The sequence below is a fragment of the Oncorhynchus mykiss genome, chromosome 11, assembly GCF_013265735.2.
Source record: "Oncorhynchus mykiss isolate Arlee chromosome 11, USDA_OmykA_1.1, whole genome shotgun sequence".
NCBI lineage: Eukaryota > Metazoa > Chordata > Actinopteri > Salmoniformes > Salmonidae > Oncorhynchus > Oncorhynchus mykiss.
Window position 1 is genome coordinate 18,220,111 of NC_048575.1, and position 14,589 is coordinate 18,234,699.

A 14,589-nucleotide genomic window follows, 5' to 3' on the forward strand; every position below is an offset into this window, starting at 1 on the left:
GCCTTCGCAGTAATAATCTGTGTGATGATAATAATGTGTGTGTGTGTTAATGTGTATTTTGTTAGGCACATCATCAAGCCTGCAGTCTGAAACATCACTACTCGTCTACCCATAATCTCCAGAACTAGACTGATAATGGTGTTTTATTTTGTGTGTGCATGCGTTCATGTTTTTATGTGTGTGTGTGTGTGTGTGTGTGTGTGTGTGTGTGTGTGTGTGTGTGTGTGTGTGTGTGTGTGTATGATATGGTGCTACTGTAGCTGTTGCCTCCAAGCCCATTATTCATTGTTTAGAATGCTGCATTCAAGATTATATCTCTAGCAGCTTAAAGTGTATTTTCCTATAAACAGCAATCTGCAGCTCATAAAAATGCATTATTTTACGGCATACACAAGTCCCTTCTCCTTCTGACTGTGTGTGTGTGTGCGTGCGTGTGTGTATCACGAGCACAAAGTGAACCATCAGTTTCCACGGAAAACCAATTTCACTGGAGATTTCTCCCCGACGTGCACCACCTATACTGGTTAGTGCTGAGCGATTAGTGTTTTTTGAGGTCGGTTCGGTTTCGGTTTGATTTATTACAAAAATAATCACGGTTTTCAATTTCGGTTTTGAGTATTTGGGTTGAATGCTGGAACAACACATACTAAAACAATTCAATAAGTCCCATGATGGTAGTGACTGTCCATTACTGCTAGTCACTTCTTAACCATCACTTATTCACTTTACTTTGATTCAATATTTCATTTGTTGTGTATACAGTATGTGTTTTATTTGATGACTATTTTTTTTTCATTCCAAGTCTTCATCTCTATAGAGTCACGGCCAATGCTGTCTGAAAGTACTTATTTAATAAGGCATACTTTTATGATGATGTATTTTCAGGTAGAGATACCTCTCAAAGCAACAGCTGCTCTCTATATCCCCTCACAATCATGCATTCTTCTGTCTCTTCCTTCTGTCTCTTCTGTAGCAGGCGTAACAGAAACGCAGACCTGACAAGTAGATGCTCAATGGATTTTGGTCATTGTAGTTAATTACCACGTTTTATGCGCTAAACTATGTTGAATATTAGCCTGCTGGAAACTACAACTTCCTACTACATCGGACAGTTCAGGCTGGATATGATTTTTCTCTTGCAGAAAAAAACAGAACTAAATGGAATTCAAATAATTGAATCAACATAGCTCAATTAGTTGTTTAAAAACGGAAAAATAACCTACATTTGGTTAATCGCTCGGGACTAATACTGGTAAAAGAAGGAGAGAGGGGAGACAGAAAGAGAAAGGGAGACAGGAAGGAGAAACAAGGAGAGAGAGACCCTTTTGGCTATGGCGTTTTAAATGGTACATACTGTTATTTACACTCATCACTTCAATAACTAAAAACTGTTCAGCTGTTCACCCGCACTCTCCCTCTCCCTCTCCCTCCATCTCACTCTCCCTCTCCCTCCATCTCTCTCTCCCTCTCCCTCCATCTCCCTCTCCCTCTCCCTCCATCTCACTCTCCCTCTCCCTCCATCTCACTCTCCCTCTCCCTCCATCTCCCTCTCCCTCTCCCTCCATCTCACTCTCCCTCTCCCTCCATCTCACTCTCCCTCTCCCTCCATCTCCCTCTCCCTCTCCCTCCATCTCCCTCTCCCTCTCCCTCCATCTCCCTCTCTCTCTCCCTCCATCTCCCTCTCCCTCTCCCTCTCCCTCCATCTCCCTCTCCCTCTCCCTCCATCTCACTCTCTCTCTCCCTCTCCCTCCATCTCCCTCTCCCTCCATCTCCCTCTCCCTCCATCTCCCTCTCCCTCTCCCTCCATCTCCCTCTCTCTCTCCCTCCATCTCCCTCTCCCTCTCCCTCCATCTCCCTCTCCCTCTCCCTCCATCTCACTCTCCCTCTCCCTCCATCTCACTCTCCCTCTCCCTCCATCTCCCTCTCTCTCTCCCTCCATCTCCCTCTCTCTCTCCCTCCATCTCCCTCTCCCTCTCCCTCCATCTCCCTCTCTCTCTCCCTCCATCTCCCTCTCCCTCCATCTCCCTCTCCCTCTCCCTCCATCTCACTCTCCCTCTCCCTCCATCTCACTCTCCCTCTCCCTCCATCTCCCTCTCTCTCTCCCTTCATCTCACTCTCCCTCTCCCTCCATCTCCCTCTCTCTCTCCCTCGTTCTCACTGGAACTTGACACATAACTTCTGTCACAGACATTTTATATGAGAAGCCTGAAAACACTCAGCTTTTACCCTCTACATATTTCTCTCTGAGACAAAAAACAGGAGAAATCTTGCTTTTGACCATAAAAAAAAAGTATAGAATTATTTACTGGGAACAAAGCATGCTCTTGTGGCCCAGTTACTATGAGTCATTTCATAACATGTGATTTAACAAACAAAGCCTGTCGTTAACGCATAACATCTCTGGGTTACTGCTTCTTTGTTTTCCAGAGAGCTTCTCCATTCCATTGAAATAGGAGTGGCGTGTGGTGTGCACGCTCATGGGAAAACATAACACACACACACGCACACACACACCCACACACACACACACACACACACACACACACACACACACACACACACACACACACACACACACACACACACCCACACACACACACACACACACACACACACACACACACACTGCGGCTATGCAGTGGAGAAAAGGCCATGTCTGAAGTAATGGGGTAAGAGAGACTGTGCTCCGGCCAAGTAGGGTAAAATAGTTTACTAATGACAAGAAAACCCTCTGACTGTCCGCCTTCTCTGGCAATAATGAAGCAGAGATGGTAATGCAAAATAAAATGTGCTCTGTATCTGGTTTGAAGCTCACTAATGAAATCAAAGAAAGGAAGTTTAATAATGAATAGAAAATATATAACAATTGGAAAGAAATGAAGGATTGGTCTTCATTAAAATGGGCATTTTGGTTATAAAGTAAAGATTGTCATAAAGATGACTTTTAGAGATATGTAATTTAGGTATACATAGTCATATAACTAACCCTATTCATTCTGTTGATACTGTGTTAGCTGGCATTATTCAAGAGAAATTGGTAAATAATATTAAGTCACTTAAATAAGATTTAGTGGTAGGTTTAATCTGCGCGATGGATACTTAAAGACTATGTTCCCGTGTTTGCGGAGACTGCATTCACCATAAATGCCGTATACTGTATGTATGTCGGCTCAATCGGAAATTACCTTTCAATTTCAACTGTACTTTAACCTGGAACTTCCGTGATACGGATTTAATCGAGCCCCTATTTACAGTAATACATATGTATTAATAACTGTTATTGGCAGGCATTACACAGCCAATCCTATGTGTACTGTGCCTCTTCCCCGGTCTCCTCTCTCCTCTTATGCTCATATTCACAGTCTTGACTGCAACCAGCCTTGAACTGCACCAACAAACTACATGTTTTCTTTGTGCTTTCAAAAAACAGGAAATCAGCCTTTTGTCCACTGGAGATGGCATCAAACACAACACCTTGTTTCATCTGTCTTAAACAATCCCATCTTCCCTCCCTCGTTCATAAAGCCACACCCCATGTGGGCTGTGTTACTGCTCAGAACAGATTGGGAAACAACGCAAACCATCTGCCTGCGAAGTCCCAAAGGGCTGTGAAAACAGGCTGGTTTGCGAAAGCACCTCTGTTGTGTTGTGTTGCTGCTTACAGAGGCTGCTGTTTGATTTCTCTCAGGTCTCCCCCGTCTCTATCTTCCATCCTAGCCCCCTCTCTCTTACCTATTCTATTTTCTCAGTCTCTTCCCGTTCCTCTCTCCTCTTCTCCTCGGTGACATTCTTTAGATAGTTTGTTGACAGTGAAGCCAGTGGTGGATATTAGAAATGCCAGGAGTGTCTTTCTCTCACAATGCCATAATACTGCAGGTGGAGAAATATTTTTTGCATCATTTTTTCCCCATCCTTCCATATATATTCATTCTTCAGATGTGTTTTGAATAAGCAAACATGCAAGAGATAGATTAAATAAAGAGAGTGAGATAAAAACGAAATATGATTGCTGTGAGTTGTGCTCTTTGTTGTTTGTCCTTTCAACAAACAGCGAAAAATTCCAATCAACACTGTCAAATAGCAATTAAGTGTTATTTTGTGTGTTTGGATTCTGTTGATATCTCCTGGTGCGCTTTACCTTTCATTCAATGTAATGTTATTTAACAAGGATTTTAGAACCGTCTGCATTCAGTGTGTCAGTGAAAAATGCACTTACATTTGGAGAACAACTTAATATACTGTTTGTATGTTCTTCCAACAGCAGAAACCTACAGTATCTTCAGAAAGCATTCATACCTTTTTACTTATTCCACATTTTGCTGTGTTACAGGCTGAATTCAACATTGATTCTTTTTCTCTCTCACCCATCTACATAATGACAAAGTGAAAACATGTTTTTAGATATTTCTATAGATATTTCTATTTCTATTTCTAAATACAGTAACATTTAATTTACATAAGTATACACACCCCTGAGTCAATACTTTGTAGAAGCAATTACAGTTGCAAGTCTTTCTGGGTAATTCTTCAAGACCTTTCCACACCTGGATGGTGTAACATTTGCCCAAACTTCTTCAAGCTCTGTCAAATTGGTTGTTGATCATTGCTAGACAACCATTTTCAGGTCTTGCCATAGATTTTCAAGTAAGTTAAAAGGGTAATTTAAAACATGTTCAACTTCATATTCATCAACTCCAGCATCACCCCCAACATCAGCATTATGTGAAAATGGTGTGTTTTATGTTTTCCTAGTACAAAATTAAGAGGAAGATAAGTGTTTCCAATGATATCTCAAATTCACAGCAGATAGAAATGGAGAGAAAATACACTTCTTGTATCTTACAAAAAATAAAGAAAACAAGTTGGAGTCTACTGTCTTCTTCATGCAGACAGAAAACACCCGGTACACATTAAGCAGAACATATAGGTGGGTCAATTCCTAAGACTCTGACCTAACTATAGTACAGGCAAAGCTAATGATATGCGCACCAGGTTCCTGCATCACGGGTATGATAAGGGTGTCATTGAACAGGCCTATGTCTGTGCTCGAGAGACTGAACCTACTCAGTGGCACTAATAGAAAACAGGACAAAACGCCCCCACGTTTTGTTTTTCCACAAAGTACAGCCTGTGTGCCGGTCGCGTCAAATCCATTGCATTGAAACACTGGAACATCCTCAAAAGGGATCCATGTCTACCAGAGTTCCCAACATTGCCAACCTCTCAGTTGTGCACACAATCTAGACGAATCCGTTACGCACCGCATGCAGCTACCCAAGAAGCATGACACTTGGCTCCCAGGCCTGCCCAATGGCAATTACAAGAGTGGTCACTGTGTACATTGTGACAGTATGACCAATACTAAAGTTTTGCACCTCCCGAGAACAGGTAAAGAATACAAAATCCTAAGCTTCATTAATTGTAGCACCACAAATGTCATATACATGCTGAAATGCATCTGCGGGGCTGCTTATATTGGCACAACTAAACAAGCATTGAAACTTTGCATTGCAGAACATAAGGCTGCTATTCATAATGAGAACACAGATTATGCTATTGCACGCCACTGCATCGAAGCCAACCATGGCTCATCTTCCTCCCTGCGTTTTGAACACGCCCACATTTCACCAGGCGGAGGTGACATCGTACGTAAACTTAAAGAAAGCGAAGCATTCTGGCAGTACTCCTTAGACACTGTTGATCCAAAGGGCCTAAACGATGATTTTTCACTGTCCTCGTTTCTATAATGGTGTTGCCTCTGGATACAGACACCCAACTATTACCTATGTATATGACATGGCCTATTGACATGGCCTATTGATTAACGAGACACACTATCTATCTATTTTTATTTTGTGCTATAATTTCCCATTTACTTTGAAACATATTATTATTATCATTTTAAAAAATATTGTTGTGTCTCAATGGGCCTCTAGGATATAAATAGGAGCTAAGTGCAATGGTCAGGTCATTCTGAGGAAGACATCAGCTTGACGTCGAAACGTTAGTCACCTGTCCACATCCTGTACAATGGATTAGAGTGAGCAATAAGAAACCAATTCTGCTTTTTTGTTGTTGAGTGCTCCAACTCCTTTCCACCTTGAATTAGTCCTTTTGGACGTTTTTCATGGTAAGCTCTTCTCATTTGTCATTGTTGTTGAGCCCCACTTTTTTTTGTTAAAGCGCGAAGGCACACCCAAACTCTGATATCATTAACCAATTAGTAGACAATTAGTAGGCAATTAGTATGCTGTGCCTACTCATAATTGGTTAAAATCACAAGATGCACACCGATGATGTCATTGGAAACACTTATCTTCCTTTTTTACTACAAACATAAAAACGCAATTTCCCTTGAAGTCAAAACTAACTCAGTCTTCTTGGTATGCAACTGCAGTGTAGATTTGGCCTTGTGTTTAAGGGTATTGACCTGTTGAAAGGTGAGTGGATTTGCCCAAAAGATAACACTGTATTCAGGACAAAAAGTAAATTGCTTTACCACATTTTTGTAGTATTACTTTAGTGCCGTGTTGCAAACAGAATGCATGTTTTGCAGTGGTGTAAAATACTTAAGTAAAAATACTTTAAAGTACTACTTAATTCGTTTTTTATCTGATATCTGTACTATTTATATTTGTGTCAACTTTGACTTTTACTTCACCACATTCCTAAAGAAAATAATATACTTTTTACTCCATACAATTTCCCTGACACCCAGAAAGTTACATTTTAAATGCTTAGCAGGACAGGAATATTGTCAAATTCACGCACTTATCAAGAGAACATCCATGGCCATCCCTATTGCCTCTGATCTGGTGGACAGATCAGCTTCGTAACGTAAATATGTCTGTGTTGGAGCGTGCCCCTGGCTCTCTGTAAAATATAAAACAATTTAGAAAATGGTGCCGTCTGGTTCGTTTAATATGAGGAATTTGAAATGATTTATATTTGTACTTTTGATACTTACAGTACCAGTCAAAAGTTTGGACACACCTACTCATTCAAGAGTTTTTCTTTATTTGTACTATTTTCTACATTGTACATAGTGAAGACATCAAAACTATGACATAACACATATGGAATCATGTAGTAACCAAAAAACTGTTAAACAAAGCAAAATATATTTTACATTACAGATTCTTCAAAGTAGCCACCCTTTGCCTTGATGACAGCTTTGCACACTCTTCACATTCTCTCAACCAGCGTCATGAGGGATACTTTTCCAAAAGTCTTAAATGAGTTCCCACATATGCTGAGCACTAGTTGGCTGCTTTTCCTTCACTCTGCGGTCCAACTCATCCCAAATTATCTCAATTGGGTTGAGGTCGGGTGATTGTGGAGGCCAGGTCATCTGATGCAGCACTCCATCACTCTCCTTCTTGGTCAAATAGCCCTTACACATCCTGGAGGTGAGTTTTGTGTCATTGTCCGGTGACAAACAAATGATAGTCCCACTAAGTACAAATCAGATGGGATGTTGTATTGCTGCAGAATGCTGTGGTTAAGTGTGCCAATAATTCTAAATATATCACAGACAGTGTCACCAGCAAGCACACCTCCTCCTCCATGCTTCACAGTGTGAACCACACATGCGGAGATAATCCGTTCAACTAATCTGTGTCTCACAAAGACACAGCGGTTGGATGCAAAAATCTCAAATTTGGACTCATCAGACCAAAGGACAGATTACCACAGGTCTAACGTCCATTGCTCGTGTTTCTTGACCCAAGCAAGTCTCTTCTTATTATTGGTGTCCTTCAGTAGTGGATTCTTTGCAGCAATTTGACCATGGAGGCTTGATTCAAGCAGTATACTCTGAACAGTTGGTGTTGATGTGTCTGTTACTTGAAATCTGTGAAGCATTATTTGGGCTGCAATCTGAGGTACAGCTAACTCTGATGAACATATCCTCTGCAGCAGCGGTGTCTGGGTCTTCCTCTGGGTCTTCCTTTCCTGTGCCGGTCCTCATGAGAGCCAGTTTCATTATAACGCTTGATGGTATTTGCGACTGCACTTGAAGAAACTTTCAAAGGTCTTGAACTTTTCCTCATTGACTGAACTTCATGTCTTAAAGTAATGATGGACTGTCGTTTCTCTTTGCTTATTTGAGCTGTTTTTGCCATAATATGGACGTGGTCTTTTTACCAAATAGGGCTATTTTTTGTATACCACCCTTACTGTGCCTTGTCACAACACAACTGATTGGCTCAAACACATTAAGAATGAAAGAAATTCCACCTATTAAATTTTAACAAGGCACACCTGTTAACTGAAATGCATTCCAGGTGACTACCTCATGAAGCTGTGTGCAAAACTGTCATCAAGGCAAAGGGTATCTGCTTTAATGGCTGATAGGAGAAAACTGAGGAGGGACCAACAACATTGTAGTTACTCCACAATACTAAGCTTATTGTCAGAGTGAAAAGAAGCAAGCCTGTACAGAATGCAAATATTCCAGAACATCAGTGGTGGAAAAAGTACCCAATTGTCGTACTTGAGTAAAAGTAACAATACCTTAATAGAAAATGACTCGAGTGAAGTGAAAGTCACCCAGTAAAATACTACTTCAGTAAAAGTCTAAAAGTATTTTGTAAATATACTTAGTATCAAAAGAAAATGTAATTGCTCAAATATATGTAACGGACTGGGTGTAGTGGGTGAGAAGTCAGGCGCAGGAAGCAGAGAGTCCAGGGTAGCGCTTTATTTTATGCACAAAACGGCGAACATAAGCCAACCTCACGAAAGCACAGGGCGCACCACAAAACAAATGCCCCAAACACGGGGACTTAAACTGTCCAGCCAAACCCAATGAAATGGGAAACACGTAAACCACAGACGTGCACACAAGTTACACAAAACAATCCCGCACAAAGAGCAGGCGGGCCTCCTGGTAAATAAAGCCTGACTAATCAGTCTAAAACACAAACAGGTGAAACCAATAAACAGAAAGGGGAAAAAGGATCAGTGGCAGCTAGTAGGCCGGTGACGACGACCGCCGAGCGCCACCCGAACAGGAAGGAGAGCCACCTTCGGTTGGAGTCGTGACAATATACTTACAGTACCAGTGAAAAGTTTGGACACACCTACTCATTCAAGGGTTTTTCTTTATTTTTATTATTTTCTACATTGTAGAATAATAGTGAAGACATCAAAACTATGAAATAACATATGGAGTCATCTAGTAAGCAAAAAAGTGTTAAACAAATAAAAATTAACTCTGTAACTGTTTTGAAGCCACCATTGGCCTCATGGTGAAATCCCTGAGCGGTTTCCTTCCTCTCCGGCAACTGAGTTAGGAAAGACATCTACATAGCTCTGCCATAAGAGTTATATAATAACACATTAATAACTGAAGGAGGGCTCAGTCCAAAAATGACCTGTAAATAGAGCAAGTGATTATCAATGTGATTTAACATGGAGTAGTTCTACGAGCGGACACCAGTTCTCTGGATCTCAGCTGTGCAGTAGGGTAGTAGATGATTATCAGCTGTGCTGTAGGGCAGTAGATGATTCTCAGCTGTGCTGTAGGGTAGTAGATGATTCTCAGCTGTGCTGTAGGGCAGTAGATGATTCTCAGCTGTGCTGTAGTGTAGTAGATGATTCTCAGCTGTGCTGTAGGGTAGTAGATGATTCTCAGCTGTGCTGTAGGGTAGTAGATGATTCTCAGCTGTGCTGTAGTGTAGTAGATGATTCTCAGCTGTGCTGTAGTGTAGTAGATGATTCTCAGCTGTGCTGTAGGGTAGTAGATGATTCTCAGCTGTGCCGTAGTGTAGTAGATGATTCTTTGCTGTGCTGTAGGGCAGTAGATAATTCTCAGCTGTGCTGTAGGGTAGTAGATGATTCTCAGCTGTGCCGTAGTGTAGTAGATTATTCTTTGCTGTGCTGTAGGGCAGTAGATAATTCTCAGCTGTGCTGTAGGGTAGTAGATGATTCTCAGCTGTGCTGTAGGGTAGTAGATGATTCTCAGCTGTGCAGTAGGGTAGTAGATGATTCTCAGCTGTGCTGTAGGGTAGTAGATGATTCTCAGCTGTGCAGTAGGGTAGTAGATGATTCTCAGCTGTGCAGTAGGGTAGTAGATGATTATCAGCTGTGCTGTAGGGTAGTAGATGATTCTCAGCTGTGCTGTAGGGTAGTAGATGATTATCAGCTGTGCAGTAGGGTAGTAGATGATTCTCAGCTGTGCTGTAGGGTAGTAGATGTTTCTCAGCTGTGCTGTAGGGTAGTAGATGATTCTCAGCTGTGCTGTAGGGTAGTAGATGATTCTCAGCTGTGCTGTAGTGTAGTAGATGATTCTCAGCTGTGCTGTAGTGTAGTAGATGATTCTCAGCTGTGCTGTAGGGTAGTAGATGATTCTCAGCTGTGCTGTAGTGTAGTAGATGATTCTCAGCTGTGCTGTAGGGTAGTAGATGATTCTCAGCTGTGCTGTAGGGTAGTAGATGAGTCTCAGCTGTGCTGTAGTGTAGTAGATGATTCTCAGCTGTGCTGTAGTGTAGTAGATGATTCTCAGCTGTGCTGTAGGGTAGTAGATGATTCTCAGCTGTGCTGTAGTGTAGTAGATGATTATTTGCTGTGCTGTAGGGCAGTAGATAATTCTCAGCTATGCTGTAGGGTAGTAGATGATTCTCAGCAGTGTTGTAGATGATTCTCAGCTGTGCTGCTGTGTGGTGGATGACACACAGGTGTTTATGTGAGTCTTGAGTTTAGTTGAGTTTATTAGGATCCCCATTAGCTGCATATGCAGCAGCTACACTTACTGGGGTCCACAACAGAGGTGTACTGAAAATCAACAGCCAGGTATTAAAATTCATCTTCCTTGATTGGCTGGAAAAGTTGAGAGCAACATAGTGAACAGGACAAATAAAGGGAGAGAGCGAATAGCAAAAACATCATCTTCATCTTGCCTAGCCATCTTGTCTCATGAGGACCACAATGGGAGTAAGTCCCAGACGTTATTGTGTGTTATCCTCCACAATTTAACAATGGAAATAAGTCCCGGACATTGTGTTTTCCTCAATGATTTAACATTGGAAATAAGTCCCAGACATTATTGTGTGTTATCCTCAATGATTTAACAATGGAAATAAGTCCCAGACGTAATTGTGTGTTATCCTCAATGATTTAACAATGGAAATAAGTCCCAGACGTTATTGTGTGTTATCCTCCACAATTTAACAATGGAAATAAGTCCCAGACATTGTGTTTTCCTCAATGATTTAACAATGGAAATAAGTCCCAGACATTATTGTGTGTTATCTATCCTCAATGATTTAACAATGGAAATAAGTCCCAGACGTTATTGTGTGTTATCCTCAATGATTTAACAATGGAAATAAGTCCCAGACGTTATTGTGTGTTATCCTCAATGATTTAACAATGGAAATAAGCCCCAGACGTTATTGTGTGTTATCCTCAATGATTTAACAATGGAAATAAGTCCCAGACGTTATTGTGTGTTATCCTCAATGATTTAACAATGGAAATAAGTCCCAGACGTTATTGTGTGTTATCCTCAATGATTTAACAATGGAAATAAGCCCCAGATGTTATTGTGTGTTATCCTCAATGATTTAACAATGGAAATAAGTCCCAGACGTTATTGTGTGTTATCCTCAATGATTTAACAATGGAAATAAGTCCCAGATGTTATTGTGTGTTATCCTCAATGATTTAACAATGGAAATAAGTCCCAGATGTTATTGCGTGTTATCCTCAATGATTTAACAATGGAAATAAGTCCCAGATGTTATTGTGTGTTATCCTCAATGATTTAACAATGGAAATAAGTCCCAGATGTTATTGCGTGTTATCCTCAATGATTTAACAATGGAAATAAGTCCCAGATGTTATTGTGTGTTATCCTCAATGATTTAACAATGGAAATAAGTCCCAGATGTTATTGTGTGTTATCCTCAATGATTTAACAATGGAAATAAGTCCCAGATGTTATTGTGTGTTATCCTCAATGATTTAACAATGGAAATAAGTCCCAGATGTTATTGTGTGTTATCCTCCATGATTTTACTCAAGTGCATGTATAACTTTTTCAAGTTTTATGTGTGCTTGTTTTTTAAAATGGTTGAATTAATAAACCAAACTAAAAATGTAGTAGTGCTATGAATGACTATGTTGGTACAGGAATGCTAAGTCAGAAATAGACTGAAGGACATGATCAGTTGAGCAGGTTTTCTTAGAGTTGGATGGGAGCAAAACCCTGCATACCCAGTAGCTCTCCAGGACTGGAGTTGACCAGTGCTGACCTGCAGTGTTCTTTTAAAGGTGATATGGTTAAAAGAGGGCGGAGGAACAACCTTTTGCTTGGTTTTTCCTTTTAGTTCTGAGCTTGGAAGTGTTGTTGCCACAACTGGTGACAGACGAAAACCAGAGACCGATCACTTCCTGCCAGTGTAACACGTGTGTGTGTGTGTGTGTGTGTGTGTGTGTGTGTGTGTGTGTGTGTGTGTGTGTGTGTGTGTGTGTGTGTGTGTGTGTGTGTGTGTGTGTGTGTGTGTGTGTGTGTGTGTGTGTGTGTGTGTGCTTGTGAGCGTGAGCGCATCTACTCTGTGCTAGTCTCAGAGTCTCGTAGAGGGATGAGTTCACAAGTCATTAAATGGACTTAATGAAATTTCACGAGGCCAAAGGCAAGACGAGGATCTTTTCAATCTGACCGAATCAGTGTCACCTCTCTCGCTTTGTTCCATACATCAGTGTGTGTGTTCGCCGCTCACTGCTACACTCTCTACATCAAAATGGCTCAAAAGTCAGCTTTTCTTGCTCATGGGTTGACCTCTTGTCCTTGATGAATTTGTTCCCCTTGCAGGGTGTGAGTTCACTGCTGAATGGCCTGTTTTTGTCATTCTGTTCAACAGCGTATAGCTGGGCTTTGAGGTAGGGGTCCCCACACATGATAGGATTCAAGTGCATTTGCCCTTTGCAGAGAACAATGGCGAAAGGTATTTCATTGTTATGGGCTCTTTGATGCTGTGAGAAGTGTGTTTATGTGAGCCCCTTCTGTGTTTTCAGTTGTTTTCTGGTATCTCAAAGGCATGACGGATGCTCTTATAGGGCGTTCCGTCTTGGATGGATGTTCTGTGTGTGTGTGTGTGTGTTCTCTTTTGCCTCGTAGCTTCTCCATCAGACAGACAATAAATAATACACAGCTGACATTACAGTCTGTGATCATCCCTTTTCAACCAAAAATACCTGACCCTGGTGGGGTAACAATATAATACAATTCATAAAACATATTTATCAATGTTAAACGAAGACAACACAGCATTGCCGATGCACACATCCATTAGTATGTCATACATGTCAATATGTATCGACAAATGAATCATCGTTGTTGTTCTCCCTCGTCGTTCAGAATGCCCAATACTGGTCCTGATGATTTGGGAATGAACGTGATGGGAATTTCAGCCCTCTGTCATTGAATTACCATGTGTGGAATAGTGATTCCTGTAGTGTGTGTGTGTGTGTGTTTTAGTGGGGGTGAAGCCAGGGCTTGCTTTCATCTCATGCTGATTTCAGTCTAATTAAATTTGGCACGTGGGGAGATGGATGGATCAGTCCTGTCTAATACATGGTTCTCTGTCTGTCCCAAACATGGCATTATCCAGGGGGAAATCCATTCGCTGCAGGCTATTCAGAGCCAGATCTCTCTCTCTATCACCACTCTTCTCCACCACAAACGTGGTCTCTCAACTAATACTACTGGGTCGTCAATATCTGCCCATGCTACAAAGGAAGGGTAAGGCCTTCCCTCCAAAAATGTGACTTTTATCCGCAAACCATACGCCTAATGTGAAACATAAATCTTAAGAGCAGGGCGTTGACCCTGGTTGCTTCTGTGTGTATCTCTGGGTGGGAGTCTGTTAGATGACTAATGTAATGTAGTTGTTGAGCGGCTTCACTGCAAGTATATTGTATGTTTTAAATATTCAATAAAAAAAATGTTAAAAATAAGAAAATAATTGTGTGTATTCCCCTTTTCCATGATGGGAGGAGCTTATGACAATACCTGCTGAAACCTTCTCCAGATTAGCCGACATTTCAGATGATCATCCAGTACATCTGGTGAAAGCCAGATTACAACAGAATAACATGTCAGATAGCTGATATTCCATCAATCACCATACTCCCCTATTTGTCCTAGATAGTTTGTGTGTATGCATTAATATGCAGGCTACGTGCGCCTTTAAAAAAATGATGTAGTTCTGTCCTCGTCTATTAATGTTCTGTATTATGTCATGGTTCATGTTCTGTGTTGGACCCCAGGAAGAGTATCTGCTGCTTTTGCAACAGCTAATGGGGATCCTAATAAAATACCAAATGCCAGTACTCTCCTGCTCAAAGGAATGCCAGCTCTTGCAGAAGCAGGGAAATTAAAATGTGACTAAAACAAGTTTTGATTTCTCTCCATTTGTGGGGGGAAATATGACAGTAGTTTTGAGCTGAATCTACATAGTAGTGCAGCAAGGCCCAAATGACCAAAAGGTCAAATGTAAGCAAAGTCGCTACCTTATAAGATGTTGACAATACTGTCAGCACATCCATAGTGAAACGAATTCTCTGCTAATGTGTAGAAATAAA